This window comes from Callorhinus ursinus, unplaced genomic scaffold (assembly GCF_003265705.2).
Source record: "Callorhinus ursinus isolate GAN/ISIS: 27379988/994484 unplaced genomic scaffold, GSC_fseal_2.0 scaffold3, whole genome shotgun sequence".
NCBI classification, from domain to species: Eukaryota; Metazoa; Chordata; class Mammalia; order Carnivora; family Otariidae; genus Callorhinus; species Callorhinus ursinus.
This window is the reverse complement of record NW_027397065.1, coordinates 17,713,339-17,719,792: the sequence shown is the minus strand read 5'-3', so window position 1 is coordinate 17,719,792 and position 6,454 is coordinate 17,713,339. Positions and strand designations below refer to the sequence as shown.

Sequence of the window (6,454 nt, the reverse complement as noted above, 5' to 3'; positions counted from 1 at the left end):
CAGCGTCCTGCAGTCCAACAATCCACAGAGCACATTAAGTGAATGGGCACATTCAGGTACTACTTAGCAGACCCATGATTTGTGGTTTGGTAGGCTATTTTTATGGGCATTGAATTGTAAATGCAACTGTCATGAAATGGTTTGAATTGTAACATTGATGAAAATGTGTTTGCTAAGTGATTCCCTAAATTACTTTATGGAGTATAAAACATCTGCATTTAGTTGGATTCTGTTTGGCTGAAAAATAAACATTTCTAAACCACAGCTTTCATGTCTGATGATGATAATGTACTGGAAAACTTGAAACTGCATGACAATCTAAATATGTTTTCTCTTAAAAAAACAAGTGGTACTGTTAGAAATGACATACTAGATCATACTTCTTAACTGGTACATTCTTCCTGAAGATATATAAATGTCATGGTATGCATTCTTGCTTATAAAACCAAACTATGCACAGCACTCTGATAATTGGTGGGTTATGAGAAGTTAATTCCTAGATCTTTCAGAAAGGTCAAGTGTGAAAATAAACTACAATCTTACAAGATTATGAAGGAAACAAGAGTAAAAGATTATTACTTGATTTCCTCAAAAAGTGAAGGAAAAATTCAGTACTATATTGTTTAGTAATTTGATATTGCTAGTCCAGCAAACAGTAAATTAGAGTAATGCACAGCAAATTTTTGATTCAAAATCCATAGATGGTATATTAAGGTATTTGGGACACAACAGAAATTTGAACCAGGTGTTTCTTACCAAAGAAAACTGAAGAAACACCACATGTATTGTGATTAATCTTAATGATTAGTCTTACAAAGACGTGCAAATATATTAGCATAAGATAGCTATGCAAGTAACATCCCATGAAATATTTGCTCATTTATGTAAACTATCAGCCATAGTAACCTGTTGGAAGGAAATGTAACTTTATGTGGTACCAATCACTGACCGTCTCTAATCAAGCACATTCTTATTTATATAGCATACAAGTTTCTCTTTCATTTAAGGAACAAAAATTATTTTAATAGTAAGTCATAAAGCTTTTATATTTCAATAATCTTAGGACAATATTTTGGTATTTTTTTTCTTTTAGTAGATGCAACCAATGTTAATTCAAATACTTATTGCCTATATGCAAACAGCATCACAAATGAAAGCAGAGGGAAAGAAAAATGTTAAGATTTATAGTCAAGGAGGGGAGCCTGGGTGGCTCAGTCAGTTAAGCATTTGCCTTGGGCTCGGTTCATGATCCCATTAAGCCCCACACTGGGCTCCCTGCTCAGTGGGGTGTCTGCTTCTCCCTCTCCTTCTGCCCCTCCCCTCTACTTGTGCTATCTCTCTCTCTCTCTCTCAAATAAATAAATTAAATCTTAAAAAAAAGATTTACAGTCAAGGATATATTCATTATTCAGAGGCATTAGTGCATGCTTGATCAAAATATATTGTTTTTGAAAGAAAAATTCTTATGTACATCTCATGTCAAGATAGACTCATAAAATTCATGTCAAGTTCTTCAATGAAAAAAAGATGTTTATTCCAATGCACAAATAATGCTTTGATACAGATTCCCGTGTTTCATATAATTCTCAGTGGCATAGTTTAATGACTTAATGTTACTCAATATATAAAATATTAAGCGAATCTATCTTAGAAAAGTAATTACATCTCTGGATTAGGGGGTGCTTTCTTTTCTACTACCCAAGGTATTTGACTCCTTGTCATGAATATCACTCATTTTCTTGCCTAATTCTTTGTATGACATATGATGAAATAATGCCTATCCAATATCTGCAGCTGAGATACCAGCTTTACCTCACTTATTGCCTAATTTATTAATTTCTTCTTACTTCTCAATCTGCTTATGGCCAGTCAGACCAAAGCATTTCCTTTATGATAAAGGCTTCTTGCCACTTACAGAATATATGTGATTTTTAAGTTTCAGCCTTAAAACATCTCTGGAACTGTAGCAAATAACAAAAGTAATTTTCCACATCTGTTTGTGAAGAGCAGGCTGAGACAAAAGAACTCATCTTTGAATGAATAATCAGATTAAAGTTCTTGAGACACTTCAAAGATAACAGGTAGATAATTCTAGAAAACAAATAACTGCGTTCATATACTGTTCAGGAGTTTCCTTCAACATATTCAGGTTTTCTTTTCTTTTCTTTTTTTTTTTAAAGTTTTTTTACTTACTTGACAGAGAGAAAGACAGTGAGAGCAGGAACACAAGCAGGGGGAGAGGGAGAGGGAGAAGCAGGTTTCCTGCGGACCCGGGAGACTGATGCGGGGCTTGATCCCAGGACTCTGGGATCATGACCTGAGCCGAAGGCAGATGCTTAATGACTGCGCCACCCAGGTGCCCCTGGGTTTTCTTATGTTAAGTGCTCATTCACTGGCAAAAACTAGGCATTATACAATTCAAAATTTTTTTCACTGGAAACTTATACTAAGATTAATGATCTGTCCCTGGTCATCACATAACTAATGATTGGATACACCACATGAAGTATCTTGACTCATAGTATATTTTTAATGTAAACAACATGATAGGTACATAACATCTACTAAAATATTCTAAGGTGGTATTAGTGAGATCTCAGCTAATTCACTTTTCAAGGTTATCAAATTAATAACCAATTTCTACAGGTACGAATGAGACTATATGGCAAAAGCCTTAAATATTTTCTTTCCCTCTTAAATAGTAATCCTGTTCTCAAAATTTATCACAAAATACTTAATATATATGTGGAAAGATACACGTACAGAGATGCACATCCCAAAAAGAAATGGTTGTTTACACAGTAATCTGTAGAGCATGCTCTACTTCTCGAAGCTGTTCCCATGGTAGCTCACACCCACATAATTGTTGTGGATTTCCCTATTATTCCAGAGTACCAGTCCTTGGACAAGGGATTGTCAACTGACTGAAGCCAGATCAGTTAAAATCGTTCACTTGTATACTTTGAATTAGAACTGAATAAAAGCACTTGAGGTGTATGTGTGTGTGTATACATACAGACATATGCATGTGTGTATAGTGTGAGTGTGCGTGTAAGAAGCTGGAGAAGTATGGTTTGGTTGTTGTCAGTGGCCATTTTCTTGCCAAGTTGCGGAAGACAGTGTGCATTCCTTCTTATATTCTTAATTAATAAAAATATAATCTTATGCAAAGAATGTTTTTAATCTTATTTTTTATTTCCCTTTGTATCTATATACATGGCCTCTTAATAATAATATTGTCATGCAACAGAAATGCCACTGTGCATGTCAATCTTTAATAGCAATTTCACTACAAATAATAATTCTGGTTCACCAATTCTTTGGAAGCCCACCTATTAATTCAGAAATATTTTAAGTGTTGTATTATATTTCTTTCTCTAGTAAATAATGAATTTCAGGCCTCCTGTTTAATTGAACGCAGTAAGACCATAAATTTAAATATCTTACCCCTCCTTCCAATATAACTTAAGCTTTCTCTCCCTAAAATAAAATTATCCTCATTCCCCACTTCACAAAAATTGCTTTTTCCATTATACCAATGAAAAGTGCCCCTTGATAAACCTGGTGGTTTTCTACCATATTTATTATGATAAAAGATTCCATGGGGATAAGAAGTACTCAAGGAAGACCCTTTCTTCAGGAACAGACTTAAGAAACATCTGAATACCCTCTTGATTTCCCAGACATATGCTTTTAGTATCACAAATAAAAAGAAACATTTTTGATATTTTATTACGCTTAAAAATATACGTGCATCTGAGGGTATTTTTCCTTCATCCAGTGATCCGGGCATCTCCAAACATCTCCTAAGATTTTATGTCAGTATGTTTCATTTCATAAGAAAGAGTCTTTACTTGGGACTGGTCCATTAGTGCATCTCATTACTGACAAATAAATTCCTGGGTAAGGGGTGAGAATTTTCAAGGAAATCAGCAGTGATGTATGGAGGATTTGCAACAGGGTCCCAGAACTGTCTAGAAAAGAGCAGGTTACAAGTACTGCTCTAAATGTTAACACCTGTTGCATTTATATTATTTCCACTTGCTATGTCCGTGAACTCCAAGAGTATTCTCTTGCAACTTGTATAACATTTTCCATTTTTTAGATTTTACTGATCAGGTTGTGAGACAATCAAAATAATATTTGTGATCCCAGTTACAATTAATTTTGTCCTTGGAGCAAACTGAATAAAACCAAGAGATAAAAAATAGAAAAAAGGAAAAAAAAATTTCAACACTTACCCAGGAATTCAGGAAACAAGAATATAAAGTAGTTTTGTAAAGAACCAGATTTCTTTTCTGATTTGCCTAGAGTGAATCACGTTTCCAACCCTCGCTATAAGTCTAGAAGTACAGATACACAGATCATACATTTAAATATAAGCTCTATGAGACTGGTGGCTTTGTAGCCTCATTACCTAAAAGCTCCTTGTTACATGGTAAATCCCTAAAAAAATCTGATAAACTAATGAAAATTAAAGTATTGGCCAGTTGTAGATCAATTATTTACTCTTGACTCTGAGACACAGAAATGCTTCCTCTGTAAACAAAGCAATTCAGAGTGAGGAAGAGGAGAGAGTCCACAGAAAGTAAGACACTATTAAGAAAAGAAAGGAGAACAATAGATCCAGTTCTCCCACCGCCCCCGCCGCGGGTCGCCGCAGCTCGGGCGGCGGGAGGGGCGGTAGCGGCCAGGCAGCCCGGCTTCGCGAAGGCTCTCGGTGCGCTGCGGCCCACAAGCACCCGGCACGCCCGGCCCGCCGCCACGATGCCCAGGAGGAAGGTCGGCTCCGCCGAGGGGGCGGCGAAGGAGGAGCCCAAGAGGCGGTCGGCGAGGCTGTCCGCTAAACCTGCTCCTGCAAAAGTGGAAACGAAGCCAAAAAAGGAGGCAGGAAAGGATAAATCTTCACACAAAAAAGTGCAAACAAAGGGGAAAAGGGGCGCAAAGGGAAAACAGGCTGAAGTGGCTAACCAAGAAACGAAAGAAAACTTACCTGCGGAAAATGGAGAAACTAAAAATGAGGAGAGTCCAGCCTCGGATGAAGCAGGAGAGAAAGAAGCCAAGTCTGATTAATACCATAAACCATGCCTTATCAGTGGGCCCTGTCTTCCTTCTTGAACAATCCAGAGGAATATTTTTATCAACTATTTTGTAAATGCAAGTTTTTTAGTAGCTCTGGAAACATTTTTAAGAAGGAGGGACTCCCACCCCATCCCATTTTTTAAGTGTAAATGCTTTTTTTTAAGAGGTGAAATCATTTGCTGGTTGTTTATTTTTTTAGTACAACCAGGAAATAGTGGGATATTGATTGTGGAGGCTTTGATTGTCTTGGGTGTCAGCTCAACATTCCATAGATGGGGTAGTTTTTATATCCTAGAATACCAAGCATACTAAATGGCAATTTGGAGTTGGTAATGCATTTACTATGTCTTGAATATTTTAAATTACTTCTATTCCCATGTTGTTTTTGGTAGAATTGTTTCCTAAAGAAAACCACTCCTAGATCTTGGCTCTCCCGGTCAGAATTCTTGTGCACTCTGTAACATCTTGGCAGTGGTAGTCCAGTTTTCCTAGTAACTCTGTTAATGTGCTGTGCAAGATTGAGAATTTGAGTATGTAGTGTATATGATAGTAAATTGTGAATTAATGGAACTTAACAATGTAACAGTGTATCAGCATTTGAAGATCTTGGTACTTGATATACTGTTAAGGAAAATTTGCCTCCAAATTTTAAGCTGGAAGGTCACTGGAATAACTTTTAGAAAAGAATCACAACTACATGGTTTTTTTAGATTTTCGGTTTGTACGTTAAGAATTGTGTACAAATTGAAATGTCTGTACTGAACCTCAAAACAACCAATAAAAACTAAATTAAGAAGAAAAAAAGGAGAACAATAGCCAAACTATGGAAAGAGCCAAGATGTCCAACAACCGATGAATGGATAAAGAAGATGTGGTATATATACACAGTGGTATTATGCAGCCATCAAAAAAACCCCCAAAATCTTGCCATTTGCAATGACGTGGATAGAACTAGAGGGTATTAGGCTAAGCAAAATAAGTCAATCAGAGAAAGACAAGTATCATATGATCTCCCTGATATGAGGAATTCTTAATCTCAGGAAACAAACAGGGTTGCTGGAGTGGTGAGGGGTGGGAGGGATAGGGTGGCTGGGTGAAGGACATTGGGGAGGGTATGTGCTATGGTGAGCGCTGTGAATTGTGTAAGACTGATGAACCACAGACCTGTACCTCTGAAACAAATAATACATTATATTTTTTAAAAAAAGAAGATAGTAGGAAGGGAAAAATGAAGGGAGGAAATCGGAGGGGGAGACGAACCATGAGAGACGATGGACTCTGAGAAACAAACTGAGGGTTCTAGAGGGGAGGAGGTGGGGGGATGGGTTAGCCTGGTGATGGGGATTAAGGAGGGCATATATTGAATGGAGCA

The 6,454-nt window shown here is 36.9% G+C and overlaps 1 pseudogene; it reads left to right on the top strand.

Moving 5' to 3' along the window:
- The first annotated feature begins 4,767 nt into the window (after positions 1 to 4,767).
- Positions 4,768 to 5,075, top strand: LOC112819722 (non-histone chromosomal protein HMG-14 pseudogene; annotated as a pseudogene).
- Positions 5,076 to 6,454: the final 1,379 nt, after the last annotated feature.